This window comes from Panthera pardus, unplaced genomic scaffold (assembly GCF_024362965.1).
Source record: "Panthera pardus isolate Hobbes unplaced genomic scaffold, ASM2436296v1 HiC_scaffold_20, whole genome shotgun sequence".
Classification (NCBI taxonomy): Eukaryota; Metazoa; Chordata; class Mammalia; order Carnivora; family Felidae; genus Panthera; species Panthera pardus.
The window spans coordinates 19,576,585-19,589,769 of NW_026526766.1; the positions used below are offsets into that span (position 1 = coordinate 19,576,585).

The 13,185-nt window shown below is 39.5% G+C and overlaps 1 long non-coding RNA gene across 1 annotated transcript in view; it reads right to left on the reverse strand.

The window, feature by feature from the left end:
* Positions 1-212: 212 nt before the first annotated feature.
* The window catches only part of LOC109275362 (uncharacterized), a 32,421-nt gene continuing 19,448 nt past the window's right edge, over positions 213-13,185 (reverse strand). Inside the window, exon 5 of the long non-coding RNA XR_008424155.1 lies at positions 213-1,737. This is a non-coding gene — a long non-coding RNA (uncharacterized LOC109275362). The remainder of the gene's footprint in view (positions 1,738-13,185) is intronic.

Consider the following 13,185-nt stretch of genomic DNA (forward strand, 5'->3'; position numbering starts at 1 on the left):
AAAATATTGTATTATAATCATCGGACTTGCTAAGAGACTAGATCTTAATGATTCCCAACACACACACAAAAGAAATGATATTATGTGACGTGACAGAGGTGCTATTACTACAATGACAGTCACATTACGATATATAAATGTGCCAAAGCGATATGTCATACGCCTGAAATCTATACAATGTCTTACGCCAAATACATTTCTTTTTTTTTTTTTTAATAATTTATTGTCAAGTTAGTTAATGTATAGGGTAAACAGTGTTGTCTTGGCTTTGGAAGCAGATTCCTGTGAACGTTAAGTACAGTTCAATGAAAAATCGTGGTTAAAAAAATTTTAAGCTATGAAATTGTTCTTGTTTGTAGTGATGAAAGGAAGATATTGAAATTATATACTCAAATAAGGTAAATGATCAAACAATGGAGGAAAGTTACTGGAATAGGAAGTTAATAATTGAATAAACACACTTTAAGGAGAGAAAGGTTGTACCATCACAGACACTCCATCTCAATTTCATCAAATCACACAAGGTATATGTGTGCATGTGTATATGCACGTGTATTTCTAAGCTTTTATATTTTGCGTGCCAAAAAGAAATAGGAAGAGGGATCAAAACCGGAGAATCTTAGACTGCATTAGCTGAGACATCCCTGAACCAAGTTATGGTTCTAGCTGTAAATGCGTTGCTGTTCATGGAAACATGGCCCTGAGATAAACAGCAGTTCGCCTTTTAGTGGACACTAACCCCCCCCCCCCCACCCCCGCCGCGTGTGTGTGCCAATGAAATACATTAATTCTGTATCTATCCTCATTTCTCACTCTGCAGGTCTGCGTGTTTCCTCCACTGGCTGCACATTAAATCAGAATCTGTCACTCGCCACACACTTTGGCTACTAGGTATTAGCCTCAAATTGTGTCCCAGAGTCATCCAACTTTGCCAAACTCAAACTGTCGCTTCTCCTTTAAGCATTTAAGGAAAACACGATGCTTTCTCCTTTCTTTCTTTAGAGGGATTCTCCAAGTTCACACTGAAGAAAAGGTGAAGAGTAAGTCTCACTGTACTGCTTGGGCAAATATTCACAGAAAAGGTACTTTTTTGAGCTGGTCCCAAAGGAAGCCTACTGAAAACTGTAGAAGTTTCTAAAACACACACTGTACAAAGCCTTAAGAATGTGTATAGCATGGTGAGGGAGTTAAAAAACTGGTAGAAGTAAAAATTCATGAAAATTAAATCATGTCACCAGACAATGATATAAGATATATCCGAGACATGCTTAAATATTTGGCAAGTGCTGGGTATAGATAACTTAGGCTACGAGTTTAGAAAAGGGGGTTCCCTCCATAAGATGGGATGAGCTTCAGCAGAATGTTGCATTTTGTGAACATTACATACAAGAAAAGAAGGAGCACCAATAGAAGTAAAGAAGTAACAACGTGTAAAAAGCAATACATCAAGGCACTCCCTTGCAGAGAGGGAGGAATCATTCAAAAGTGTGTTGGTCAGTTGCTATCACCACCTTAGCGTAGATTCGCAGAATTTAGTAATTCGTAAATAACTACTCCAATGTTGACTGTGGTATTCTGCTTTCAGCGGCTGCCACCTTCATTTCGATTCATTGGGTCCTCTTCCGTGAGCTTCTGTACACCCACATTTCCTCAAGACAGGGGGGCTCTCTGGTGAGCAGACAGGCAGAGGAAAGACAGACGGAACCGGTTGGGTATTCCCGCTGAGTCCCTGTCTTGCTGTTAAGCAGAGAAAAGATTTTACGATCTGTTGATGGCTTTCAGCTTTCTGTCTACGCTAAGGTTGTTTTCTGTTTTCTAGGCCGTTCCTTTGATCGCTCTGCAGCAGTCACATGAAGGGGGAGATCCCCGTGATAATGAAATGCTTTTTGGTTCTTATTCCTTGCTATTGTACCTCCTCCCATGGTGATACACAGTCAAAAGGTGGAAGCATCCTGGGGTCTGAAGTCGTCCTCTTGGCGACAGGCAAGAGAGAGCTTCATATTTGTATAAATCAAAAATCATTTGTGAATAAGCAAAGCCTAAATACATACATACGTAAGCCCCAAATAATAAAATACATGGAAAATCTGGAAAAGATTTTGGGGGGGACAGGATAAAGCAACTATGTGATTTTATTAAGTTTACAGGAACCTTAATTTCTAAGAGTTTTCCTCCCTTGTGGGTCCTACTGGCACGTTCTCCGAGTGTGAAAAAGAAATGTACAGGCGGGTGAAGTCCACAGGCATTGCTCAGGGCTGCTTCGAATAACCTGCTCTTCCTCCAAAGATCCTTATGTGATAATAAGGGATCATCACCTTGATGTATTGGTGGTGAATAAAAGGAAGTTCCAGAACAACTAGTATATAAGACCATAAAAAACAGGAGTGGCTCAGTTGGTTGAGAGTCTGACTCTTGATTTCAGCTCAGGTCATAATCCCATGGTTTGTGAGTTTGAGCCCCACACTGGGTTCTGCACTGACAGCTTAAAGCCTGCTTGGGATTCTCTCTCTCCCTCTCTCTGACCCTCCCCTGCTTGCTCTCTTTCTCTCTCTCTTTCAAAATAAATACATAAACAAAATATAATAAAGGTGCACAAGAAAACTATGTGTACGAACGGATGGATGCATGGATCTATCTGTCCATCTTTCTACATTTATCTATCTATCCACACATAGGACAAATCTGGGAGAATACACACCTAATTGTAAATAGTGGTTAATTCAGCAAAGGAAACTTGCTAGCAGTGGAGTGGGGATGATGAAGAAAGATGATACACATTATTTTACGTATGTCTTTTCAATTGCTTGCAATTAATTAGTTTTGATTTTTAAATACGCCACAAAAAGAAAAAGGAGTGAGCAAATAAATCGCCAGCCGGGATCTAAAATACAAAAGTGAGTTGCTTACAATGATAGCATAATGATTTTATTTTTTGCAATGATAAATTGACTGCTTTGATCTCACCATGATGTGTTTATAGAAGCTTATGGGAAAAAATAACAACTGTGCTTGGTGGTAACAATGTCTTCAGTGGCAAATCTGTTGCTCCCTGGAAGTAACTTGGAAAGAACAGACGATAAACTACAAAGATGGTGCTACAGAATAGAGAGACCTGGAACTGAGCTGTAACATCACTGTAAACATGCATCCGAGGGGCACCTGGGTGGCTTACTCGGTTAAGCACCCAACTTCGGCTCAGGCCATGTTCTTACAGTTAATGGGTTCAAGCCCTGCATCGGGCTCTGTGCTGACAGCTCAGAGCCTGGAGCCTGCTTCGGATTCTGTCTCTCTCTCTCTCTCTCTCTCTCTCTCTCTCTCTCTCTGCCTCTCCCCTGCTCATGCTGTGTCTCTCTCGGTTTCTCAAAAATAAAATTAAAAAAACATAATAAATAAACATGCATCTGAGGTGATAGAAACCAAACAGAACAAAAGCAAAAAGCCCCCATATGTCTGAGAGGATATTGATTGCATTATTTTTAAAGGTAAATTTAATTTAGCAGACATTTGTGATGATTACCCAGTGTTATGGACTGAACCGTGCCCCACCCCCCACCAAATCCCTATGTTCAAGCCCTAACTTCCAGTGTGACAGTATTGGGAGATGAGCCTTCGATGAGGTAATTAAGGTTAAATGAGGTCATAAGGGCAGGGCCCTAATGCAAGACGACTGGTGTCTTTATAAGAAGAGGAAGCGACACCAGGAGTGTGTCTACACAGAGGGAAGGCCATCTGCAAGCCAGGAAGAAAGGTCTCAGAAACCAGTCCTGCCGGCAACTTCATCTGGACTTCCAGGGTGCAGAACTGTGAGAAAGCAATTCAGTCGTGTGAGCCACCCAGTCTGTGTGGGCAGTCCAAGCCCACTAATCCATGCACCACAGCACGTGCAAGGCGGTGTTGTGTGAGAGAGGGGGGAAAGGTTACAGAAATAAACAAGGCAAGGATTCTGCCTTCCAGGATTGAGGCACAGTAGCGCATGATTCAGAACATGACTCTGGAGTTAGACTGCGCTGTGTGACCTTGAGCAAGTTACTTAACCTCTCTGAGAGACAATATCAGTATGCGGGGATGTTATGAGCCTCATGAGGATTAATTATAAAGAACCTGGAACAAAGACTGGCACACAATAAATGCAATTTAAGTGTCTGGTCAACAAATAGATGAGAGTGTTGTCCATTGGAAAAGAGGATATGAGATAAAAAATATGATGAATAATTTTAAACACTTTTTTTTAAGTTATTTATTTATTTATTTATTTATTTTATTTATTCTTGAGAGACTCTGCAAGTGCACAGGCAGAGGTGGGGCTCAAACCCATGAACCATGAGATCACGACCTAAGCTGAAGTCAGATGCTTAACTGATTGAGCCACCCAGGAGCCCCTAAATAATATTGATTTGCTTATAACTTTAATTTAACACCCCAGAGAAACTTACATATTCCCTAAAAATATTATGGAGTACCTCTCTTGAATGTAAATACAAACTATAATGTTAAAGAGAAAATTAATAATAATAAATAAATTTTTTTATTAATTATGACATTATACTCCTGTCAAATGTTACTAATAAGGGAAATTGGGCATGGGTGTATAAGAATTGTCTATACTATCTTTGCAATAATTCTGTAAATCTAAAACTATTCTAAAATAAAATTTGTTTTTAAAAAAGAAGGCAGGGGCGCCTGGGTGGCTCAGTCAGTTAAGCGTCCGACTTCGGCTCAGGTCATGATCTCACAGTTTGTGGGTTCAAGCCCCGTGTCGGGCTCTGTGCTGACAGCTCAGAGCCTGGAGCCTACTTCGGATTCTGTGTCTCCCTCTCTCTCTGCCCCTCCCCTGCTCATGCTCTGTCTCTCTCTGCCTCTCAAAAATAAATAAGTGTAAAAAAATTTTTTTCTAAAGAAAGATAAATTAAAGGGTAATTATTTGCTAAAATATGGACCATTAAATAATAAAATTTAGGAACTGAGCCACAGTAACCTTTGACTCACGCCTTTCTATTTTACAGGAGGGCTGACTTAAATCAACCTTTACCCAAATCTGATTTTCAAGGTCAAATTCATATAGGACAAAAAAGGGGGCAGAAAAAGAAGAGCAATGACCTAGTAAGACAGGAGGTACCTTGTCGAATTCTAGTTCTGCCTGGAACTGGACTGTGACCTTGGCACATCACAGTGACAACTCTGAGTCTCCATTTTCCATTGGTCACTTTCGGCTCTAGCATTCTTGACTGCCAACTTTATGTGCGTCTACTTCACAAAGTAAGGAAGCCCCAGGAAGCAGACTCTAACCCAATCATCTCTCCAAGCCTCTTTGGGTGTTGTATGTAAGCAATGAATCATGGGAATCTACTCGTGAAACCAAGAGCACACTGTATACAGTGTGTGTTAGCTAACTTGACATAAATTATATTTAAAAAAAAAAGAAAAAGAAAAAAGAACTGTATGCAGTTTATGCAACAACTTTGGAGTGTGAGTGGATTGTGAAATAACTAGACAAATACTTTAAAAAAAAAAAAAAACAAAAACTCAACACCCAGGGCTAGGTTTTCAGAGGCTATACTATCCAACAATTCATTCAGATTTGGATAGGAGTCATTGAGGACCAATCCTGACACTAAAATATTTACAGAAAACTTGCAAGCGACAGGGGACATTCTAAATAAGTTTGGGGTATAAGATATTAGTAACAGATAAAATCTGATGCAGAGAAAGGAGGGTCTGGAATTTTCCTACAATGGTAACTGAGCAAGAAAGATTAGGAACTAAGGCAAAAAACATTTCAAGCCACGGGGCGCCTGGGTGGCTCAGTCGGTTAAGCATCCGACTTCGGCTCAGGTCATGATCTCGCGGTCTGTGAGTTCGAGCCCCGCATCAGGCTCTGGGCTGACGGCTCAGAGCCTGGAGCCTGTTTCAGATTCTGTGTCTCCCTCTCTCTCTGCCCCTCCCCCGTTCATGCTCTGTCTCTCTCTGTCTCAAAAATAAATAAACTTAAAAAAAAATTAAAAAACAAAACAAAACAAAAAAAAACATTTCAAGCCAAAAGGAAGAACACTTCCAAAGGTTTGCAAGAAATTCAGCCTGATGCCAACTAATATTGAAGAAATGCCACGCCCAATAATAAACAGACTGGCTCCAAGAACCATCTATTGAGAAAGCTGAAGAATAATGACAGCTATTCAGTCAACAATTCAGGGGAGAAATTCAATTGCCCCAAAGCCCTTTTCAATCCCTCTACTAGTCATGAACAAATTGTCATTCACATTGTAAACATTGTGTATGTTTACTGTAAAAGTCATAATATTTTCCTTTTGTGAGATACTAGCAAAACATGTACTCAATAATAACACATAAACGAAAATTCAATGATACATGGGTTATGATTTCTTTTCCACCTAAGTAAGTCCTATTCTCATGTTTGCAAATTATTAGACGCCTAAAAGTCCCACACCCTTCATGCCCTGCATAACCATTTGATTTAATGTGATTGCACATTGATGCACAAAGAAGTTTTTTTTCTTTTCTTTTAACCATTTTTAACAGCATTGATTGAGACAAAAGTTCAAGAAACTGAACAGCCTCTACATTGGCTCTGAGCTTGATGTTATTTAAAAGATCTGTGCTTGAAACATTGAAAACTAATGGCAATCCTAATTGCTCTTTTAACACCATTAAATAACCATTTCAGGAGTCAATTCCTTGGGGCGCTTATATGTGGGCAGAATATTTATATTTTAACAGACAATGATGCATTCTAGGTACAGTAAAAGGGATTCTCTCATGCTTATTTTCTACCCGGATATACATTTCTTTTTTTTTTTTTTAATTTTTTTTTTTTAACGTTTATTTATTTTTGAGATAGAGACACAGCATGAATGGGGGAGGGGCAGAGAGAGAGGGAGACACAGAATCGGAAGTAGGCTCCAGGCTCCGAGCCATCAGCCCAGAGCCCGACGCGGGGCTCGAACTCACGGACTGCGAGATCGTGACCCGGGCTGAAGTCGACGCTTAACCGACTGAGCCACCCAGGCGCCCCTACCTGGATATACATTTCATCAAGCAGAAAGCTGGATGTCGCTAGTGTTTTTTTGATAGTCAGTAGAAAAGTCTACTGATACAAAGAGTGAAGTATGACAACTTATGTAAGAATTTGTCCTTCCAGAACTTTCATGATGTAAACACTGTTGTCAACAACCAATAACATAACTGAATTACTTAGTATGTTTGATCAAGTTATATACGCAAACAGCTAAATAATATTTATTTATTTACTTATTATTTATTATTTCCTCATTTGGACCAATTTCTTTTTTTTTTAATTTTTTTGACATTTATTTATTTTTGAGAGACAGAGAGAGGCAGAGCATGAGCAGGGGAGGGGGAGAGAGAGACACACACACAGAATCCAAAGCAAGCTCCAGGCTCTGAGCTGTTTGTTAGCACAGAGCCCAACACGGGCTGAACTCGCGAACTGCGAAACCATGACCTGAGCTGAAGCCAGAAGCTCAACCAACTGAGCCACCCAGGTGCCCCTCAATTGGACCAATTTCTAATCACTTTATTCTAAATCAGGACTACCATAATGCACAACGTCAGGGGCACTCTTCTCATTATATTCAGTTTAACTTACTGTAGGTAACAAGAATGATGCCCTCTTTGAATTGTACACTATAGTGTCCCTGCTACAATTAATAAAAAAACACGATGAAAAATGTATATCAATAAATATCAAGTTATTGACATGTTTCATTTTTAGCAAAATCAGACTTTCAAAGGCCATAGCATTTTGGAAAAAGAAACCCCATCTTGGATATTTTCCTTCAGTTTGGTTCCTTTTCCTTCCCAACATTCCTTTTTTTGGGACAAAGGCTCTTCCCCGACTCTGAGCAATTTTAGTGATGCTGACAATCACCAGTGATTAAAGTAGTGGGCATGGCATCCAGGCCTTACCAATCATGACACCATATTACCTGGTTGACAGTGATTGGTCCAGGGGTAAGCATGTGATACCAGCAGGGCCAATCAGAGTTCTTCCATAAGATTTGCTGTGTGGATGTAGAACTGTAAGTATGTAATCCCGGGAATGTTGGCAGCCCTTTTCCCTACTGGAGGGAAATCTCAAAATGTAAAATTAGAGAGATCAAAGCCAAATAGAGAAAAGAAGAGTGTGCAGTGGAGAAAAATATTTCTGAGAACGTCTATTTGAGTCCCTTGATTTATCTCTGACCTCCTCCCAGTTATGTGTGCAAACAACTTAACTATTTTTTCCTCAATGTACATCAAAATGAGTTTGTCACTTGTATTCAAAGGAGCCTTAATTATCAGAACCCATGACTGCAAGTTTTTTATTCCTCTCAGGATACTTCTCCAAGTTGAGTCAATTTAAAGCCATATAGGACTACATCCTTTCTCAGAAACACAAACAGAAAAGTTTTAAACACCAGGTCTCCGGGCTGATTAACTCACTTGACCCATGATATTAAGGCAATATTTCCAGGCAATACTCAAGGTTAGTAACAATATATAGCAAATGAAACGAGTAGAATTTTTAAAATATCTTCTTCATTACAAAAACATTCAGAGCACAGTTACTGACAGTAAGATAAGGGACTGTGGTTTCAGTAACACCAAGTGTTACCAAATCTTCATACTTTGCCACATGAAGCTGAAATTCATCACACCTCTAACCAGGGTATAAATTCTTTCTCACATCAAGTCCATGACTTGAGAAAAAGTTAAGATGTGAACATTATATATATACTATATACTGAACTAATACCAGTTCAATAACTTATTGGGTGAACATGGACAAATTATGTAACTTCTCTGAGCTTCAGTTTCCTCATTGTCAAAATGCAGACATAAAAAAGAATCTACAGGTTTAGAACTGCTATTGCTTGTGTGTGACTGTTTTCCTATTCATCTTGTATTCTGATGCCTTGCACAAAGTCTTGCATGGAATAGACATTTGACAAATAATTGGCAGGAGAACTGGATAAACTATGAACACATATTCACCTCGTGCGTTGTCATGAAGAATATACCAGATAACCCAAAGTAAACATTATAATACCTAACACATCATAGTTGCTCATAAATATTAGTTCTTTTCTTACCTTCCTTCATCCTCCTGCTGTTGAGACACAAACCATTTAATGTGTCTGATGCTTTGTTCACCATTTTTGACACTAAACCCTCTTTATTCAAAACCTTCCAGAATTCTCCATAAGGCCTCTCTGATGGTAAGTCCACTAGCTCCAAATCAACTTCACTGTGAACACCACAGCTTTGCACTAGAAAACCTTGCTCTACTTGGCATGTGCCTGTGTGGTTTTTTTTCATATTTGCTTGTCCTCTCTCCTGATTAACCTCATTTCCTACAGTGTCTAATATAGTATTTTCACTAATGGGATAATAGTGATTTCCTGACTTCAACAAAATTTATCAGCTTGGAGACAATTGGAGCCCTCCCTTCCTTATGTTACTTTACCTAAACTAACTTAAAGCATAGGCCCCTTTATTTTGTTGTTGTTGTTTTCTAATTTGAGAAAGAGACAGCGAGAGAGAAAGAGAGAGAGAGCATGGGGAGGGGGGTGGGGAGTGGCAGAGGGGGAAAAAGAGAGAATCTCAAGCAGGCTCCGTGCTCAGCAAGGAGCCCAATGCAGGGCTCAATCCCATGACCCCAGGATTAGGACCTGAGCTGAAGTCAAGAGTCAGATGCTCAACTGACTGAGCCACCCAGGTGCCCCCCTCTTTCCTTTGAACTTGCTTTCTTCTGCCTATGTAAAGATAATTCTGAACTCCCTGTTTTACTTGGGAATAAGCCACTTTTCTTTAAAGTTCATTTATTTCTTTTTAAAGAGAGACAGAGAGAGAGAGAGAGAGAAAGAGAGAGAGAAACAGAGTGTGTGTGAGCAGAGGAGGGACAGAGAGAATCCCAACAGTGTGGAGCCCAGTGCGGGACTCAAACTCATGAACTGTGAGATCATGATCAGAGATGAGATCAAGAGTCAGACGTTTAACCAACTGAGCCACCCGGGTGTCCCAAGGGATAAGCCACTTTTTGAATGAGAATAATACTTGCTTATAATACCATCCAACTTTAGAATGGCTTTTCATGTAGAATGTTTCAATTAGTTTTCATAACAGATTAGTTTAGCATGGCTTTTGGAATCTAAATGAATTGGGTTGGAATCTTAACTCTATCACTTAATAGCTGTATGATTTCAGGTAAATTACTAAACCTCTCTGACCCTCAGTTTCCTCACTTATAAATTCAAAGAAAATATAATCGTGCTTCTTAGGATGATTGTGGGAATCTAGTGATACATACAAATCAGGTACCATGCTAAAATTTAATCAATGGGATGGGAGCCATTAATAAATGATAGTTATAATTATTATTTTATAAACAAGAAAACCAAGGCACACAGTACAAAGGAAGCAATCAGAAGGCTCTGTGTAAAGACAGATTTTGATTCCAAATGCCATGCTTCAATCTACTTCTCTGCCCTTCCAGCAAAGCAGCCTACAAAAAGCTTCTTCACACTTTCTTTAATTTGATCTTTATAACAACCTTAAGAGGTTTATGTAGAAAATTACTCTCTAACTCTGTGGGGAAGTGAATTTTAATGGACGAGTTTTAATGGTTGTTCAAGTTAATTGGAAAGGTTGGCCAGCATCACAACCTCAACAAGGAGACAAGTAGAGCAGAAATATAAAGAATAATAAGTATGTAAACTAAGATGATCTGGCCTAGAGACGATGAGGCTAATGGCACTAACTCAGGACAGGTGCATTTAACAGTGACTCACAGAAACCAGAATCTAGGGGAGCCTGGGTGGCTCAGTCGGTTGAGTGTCTGACTCTCAATTTAGGCTCTGATCATGATCGTAGGATCAAGCCCGTGCTGGGCTCTGTACTGAGCATGGAGCCTGCTTAAGATTCTTTCTCTCCCTCTACCCCTCTCCTTCACTCACACACTCTCTCTCTTAAAAAAAGAAAGAAAGAAAGAAAAAAACCTGAAATCTAAACTCACCCTCACCTGATACTCAAAAGCAGTTTCCTTATTTTTTTCTTATTTTAGTTAATTGTCCAAAAGGGCAAAAAGAGGCCCCAGAAAGAAGCAAAGAAAAATTTTCTTCATGCTTAGGAGGCCAAGTTGATGTTAGATAAATGACCTGGGACACTAACTGACTTCTTTGTGGTCCTGTTTCCTCATTCGCAAATGAAGATAATATCACCATTAGTGTTCTCCAGAGAAATAGGACCAATAGAGTGTGTGTCTATGGAGAAATAGTGAGATTTTAAGGAATTAGATTGCATGATTCTAGAGCAGTCCAAAATCTGCAAGAAGGCCAGCTGACGAGAACTGGGAGAAAGTTGATGCTACAGCTTGAGTCCAATGGCAGTCTGCTGGCAGAACTCTGTCTTTCTGAGGAAAGTCAGTCTTTTTCTTAAGGCTTTCAGTTGCTTGGATGAGGCCCACTAACATTATGAAGGGTAATATGCTTAACTTGAAGTTTAATGATTTCAGTGTTAATCTTATCTAAAATACACTTTAACAGTAACATCCAGACACGTTTAACCAAATATCTGGATACTGTGGCCTAGCCAAATTGACATATAAAATTAACCATCACAGAAGGAATACTGATCATGCAAGGAACAAATTTAGCACAATATCTAACACACAAAGCTAATCATAATAATGATGATAATAATAATAATATAATATAGCTATTATTATTTCTGCTGTTATTATTCTTTACTGAATACCTTTTTTTTTTTTTTTTTCTGGGCATCAAGTGAGGTTCTGAAGACATGAGAATTCACAAGATACCCAATCTTGGTCCTCAAAGAACTTACAGTCTAAACACAGATCCTAATAAGCTACCTGACAGCGTTCTGAATACTATGAGAGCAAAAGACTACTCTGAGGAATATGGGTATGGTAAGAGTGCATAAAAGGGCCCTGACTCAGAATGGGCCGAGGGGCAGGGATAACTTAGAGATGGTAGATTGGATGAACAGACTCCAGTCAGGTAAATGGACACCGGTGGCGGGGAGGAAGAAGCAGGTGTATGGTAAGGAGATAAGTGCATGGAACTAGAATTGACAAAGAACACAGTCTGTTCATAGAACTGCCAGCAGTTTATCATTCGTTGGGTGAGAGGATGAAAGAAGCAAGTAAAGACAAAAAGGCAAAAAGACTGCAAGTTTAAGGCTGTAAGAGGGCTCTTACCAACCTAAGCAGTTTGGATTTTATCCCCAAAGCAATGATGACCTAAAATATGGTAGTGATGTTGGAAATGGAGAGAAGAGACAAATTTGAGAGGTCTCAATGGGTGAAATGGATAAGGCCTGATGATGGATGAAATGTTTGAGATGAGGGAGGAGGGTGGGAAAGCTAATACTTAGAAGTGAGCTAGAGTGTGTTTAGAAGATGCTAATAACTAGGGGCGCCTGGGTGGCTCAGTTGGTTAAGCGTCCGAGTTCAGCTCAGGTCACGATCTCACAGTTTGTGAGTTCAAGCCCCGCATCGGGCTCTGTGCTGACAGCTCAGAGCCTGGAGCCTGCTTCGGGTTCTGTGTCTCCCTCTCTCTCTGCTCCTCCCTCACTCACGCTCTGTCTCTCTCTCTCCTTCAAAAATAAACAAAAACATTAAAAAATTTTTTTTTAAAAGATGCTAATAACTCTTGTAATTCCAATAGGATATTCTGAAGAAAGCTGAAGGACTTTGCACTTGTCATCTGCCCTTTGTTGTTCACTTTCCACATTTGTGAAATGAAGATATTGGACTCAATTCTCTTTAAAAGCCCTTGTCTTACTCTAAACTTCTGCAATCCTGTGACTACTTTGTACATAATACATTCTGGAGGGGGATGGGGGAATACTTTTGGCCCTACCACGTCAATAAACTGAAAGCAATAAGTAGTACCACCAGATTGGTATTTAACTATGATTTTGCAATTATCACAGGATGTCAGAATGAGAAAGATCAGGAAATTAGATAACACATGCTAGTATCTTTTCTGTTCTGTTTGAGCTGTCAGAAAAATAGGGGCGGTTGACACTGCAGATCTAAAAAGATTAGACGGATTGTTCTAACTAGAATCAAAGTTGATAAGCAAATTTCTATGAATAGTGAAACAGACCAAAAAGCTGATTGGTGAAAAAAAAAAAAAATGC